The 3,627-nt window shown below is 39.8% G+C and overlaps 1 pseudogene; it reads left to right on the top strand.

Annotated features, from left to right (window-relative positions):
• Positions 1 to 1,749: 1,749 nt before the first annotated feature.
• Positions 1,750 to 3,299, top strand: LOC101843304 (annotated as a pseudogene).
• The last annotated feature ends 328 nt before the right edge of the window (positions 3,300 to 3,627 follow it).

The raw sequence follows: 3,627 nt of genomic DNA, 5'->3' as shown, positions 1-3,627 counted from the left end.
CCTTCAAGGAACACAATGCAAGAAATAAGCTTGGCTATTTTTCTCCACTAAAATTTGCTATTTAAAAAAATCACAGAATTATGTAGCTTATCCTGTTTGATACAGATAAACATTGCTGGTTAGAAGTTAGTAATTAACAGTTGTGCCTCCCCAGAATTATTTTACTATGACAGGAAAAGTATGATGAGATGTTGTGAGAGGGGAAAAATGAGAGAAAATCCAATTACAGACCTCACTTAGGAGAATTTATAACAGAGAGTGGAGTCTGCAGATATGTTCTCTACCTCTCCTAAAACCATTACCAGTGAAGTGAAAAAAAATTAATAGGAGACCCGAGTATTTTATTCTAATTCATTTTTATAGCCAAATGGGAGGTCAGAACAAATGTAGCCCACACAAACTTTTGCTGAATAAATCATCTAAGAGTCTCATTTTTGCAGTTGTGAGACCTTAAAATCTAAGAACAGAGTTCTGCGTGCTGTTATTATGATAACTATTAGACTCTTGTTTATATATCAGCAAGCTATAAAAGAATAATTGTTTATTAGAGCTACAAAACTGTTTAATTTTTCTTGTTCGTGTTTTGTTTCCTCAGCCAGGTAGGTTTTGAATAGATAACCCTTGAAGAGAGAAAGTCAATTCATTATTTTGATCCAACAGATGGCTTGGGGAACATTGTAGTTCTGGATTGATGAAGTAATGGAAGTCTTTTGCTTTTGTTTTGGTTTTTCAAGATTCATGGGATTGTATTTACATAGACAGATACATCAGAGACTTGCTGATTACTTTTTTCTTTTTACTGAAATTCTTCCTTTACTATAATGCCGTTTTTTTCCCTGTTTTCATTTTTAAGTTTAAATTAGAGATAAGGTTGCTTCACATGTCAATCCCAGCTCCCTCACCCTCTCCCTCCCCTTCTCCCAAGCCCTCCCACCAACCTCCCATCTTCTCTCCTCCAATCCCTCCTCCTTTCTCCAGGGAGGGTGAGGCCCTTCATGGGGGGTATCCATAGTCTGTCATTTCATTCAGGGCAGGGCCTAGGCCCTCCCCCAAGAATTCAGGCTGAGAGAGCATCTCTCATTGTGGGATGGGCACCCAAAGTCCATTTGTATGCCAGGGATAAAATACTGATCTACTACCTAAGCCCCCATAGATTGCCTATGCCTCCTCACTGACACCCACATTCAGGGGGTTCTGGATCAGTCCCATGCTGAATTCCCAGCCATCAGTCTGGGGTTCAAGAGCTCCTCCTTGTTCAGGTCAACTGTTTCTATGAGTTAAACCAGCCCAATCTTGACTCCCTTTGCTCATCAGTCCTCCCTCTTTGTCACTGGGTTCCTTGAGTTCAGCTCAGTATTTAGCCATGGGTGTCTGACTCTGCTTCCATTAGTCATTGGTTGAAGGTTCTGTTTTCCAGACTTTCTGGCAGTGGGATTGTAGGCTGGCACCCCCAGATCTATGTCTAAAATCCATATACGAGAGAGTATATACCATGTTTGTTTTTTTGGGATGGTTTCTTCTAGTGCCGCCCATTTGCCTGCAAATTTCAAGATTCCATTGTTTATTTTCTGCTGAACAGTACTCCATTGTGTTTATGTACCACATTTTCTCTAAGCACTCTTCAGTTGAGGGGCATCTAGGTTGCTTCCAGGTTCTGGCTATTACTTTCAGGGATCATTTCTATAGTTCGTTACTGATTTCTTTTTTTAATTGGAAGTTTGAATTTTATATGTATAAATCACTGTATTTTCTTATACTTATTTTCTCCTTTCCCTGCCCCATGCCCCTGTCATTATTCACCACCCAACCATTTTCCTGCCTGTGCTTTCCCAGATATATTTTTACACACGGATAGTTCAATCCAGAGTCTTCATACAAGTGACAAAAAAGGGACTGGCAGCCTTCCCCATTACCCTCTCTTCTTCATCTTTCCTCCATCAGGCCTCTACCTATCTGTTCACATGTGTGTGTAGATATTTCAATCTAGATTTTGCATATGGGAGAAAAAATGCAACACTGTCTTTCTGAGTTTGGGCTATTGTGTTTGATGAAGATGGTTTGTGTTTTGAATGGCATTCCAGGAGGAAGGCCATAGTGCAGGCCATAGATTCTTCCTAATTACAGTTTCATGGATTTTATCAGTGTTTCAAAGTCTGTGATATCCCAAACTTTAAGCCTGGGGCTGTTTCCCAGAGAATTAAAACCTTTACTATGACATTCAAGAAGGGACTTCATTATTCAAAGTATTTCCTTGATATGTCTTCCATCAACAACCATGCAAGGGACTTACTCAGAACACAGATTCTTGGTCATCTCCCTTGCTCGCCTTGGTTGTTTTTCTGTCGGAGACCTGTGACTCCGCCCTGCTGATAGCACGATGTCTTCAGGAAATACAAAAAAAACTGGGCATCCTGCCCCCAACTTCAAAGCCACAGCTCTTATGCCAGATAGACAATTCAAAGATATCAGCCTAAGTGAATACAGAGGGAAATATGTCGTATTCGTCTTTTACCCTCTTGATTTTACTTTTGTGTGCCCCACACTTTTGTGTGCTTTCAGTGATAGGGCAGAAGAATTTAAGAAACTCAAGTGCCAAGTGATTGGAGTTTCTGTGGATTCTCACTTCTGTCATCTGGCATGGATTAATACACCCAAGAAACAAGGAGGATTGGGATCCACAAACATTACCTTGGTATCAGATCCCAAGGGCACCATTGCTCAGGATTACGGATACTGATGAAAGTATCTCTTTCAGAGGCCTCTTTATTATCGATGATAAAGGTACCCTTTGACCGATCACTATAAATGATCTTCCTGTCGGCCGATCTATGGATGAGATTCTGAGACTAGTCCGGGCCCGTCAGTTCACTGACAAACATGGTGAAGTGTGCCTCGCTGGCTGGGAACCTGGCAAGGATACCATCAAACCTGACGTCCAAAAGAGCAAAGAATATTTCTATGAGCAGAAGTGAGCACTGGAGCCATTTTTTGCCAGGCTACACCAGAAGAAAATCTCTTATACTCTACTTGTGCTTAAACACAAAACAAAATATGTGATCCAAGACATGTCTTTCCTACAGTACTGGGTGGTCAGCCTTTCTTCCACTATTGGGAATGGCCTGAGCTGTGTTGTGGGTAGACTGTCTGATATACCTGTCATAGAAATCAACCTGTTCTTTTTTTAGTATCAATTAAACTTGAACTCCGGAAAAAAACAAACAATAAAAAACCACAGATTCCTGGCCTCGTTGGATTAAGCTACCTGGAGCTAGACTTCACCAAATATTCATGTCTAAAAACTTTTTGAGGTAATTTAATATGATATGTCATATATATGTATATATATTATAAATAATAATGCTTGTACTTATACCATATAAATATTACTTATAATATTTACATATCCTATTCATAAATACATAATTGATATTATTTACTGACAAAATTACACTTATGAGCCTCTGCCCAAATCTGCAAAACAGCCTGAAGGGGGAAAGTACTGTTTGAAGGTGTGTTCTGTAACTGAAATTCATTATTGTTCTTGCTATAATACTAGACACTTGTAGATTCAGCATTTTTCAGGGAGTCACTAAGCACATGCAGTATAGGCTCCAACACTCAGGCAAG

Source organism: Mesocricetus auratus, unplaced genomic scaffold, assembly GCF_017639785.1.
Source record: "Mesocricetus auratus isolate SY011 unplaced genomic scaffold, BCM_Maur_2.0 Super-Scaffold_6730, whole genome shotgun sequence".
Lineage (NCBI taxonomy): Eukaryota > Metazoa > Chordata > Mammalia > Rodentia > Cricetidae > Mesocricetus > Mesocricetus auratus.
This window is presented reverse-complemented; position numbering and strand designations above follow the sequence as displayed.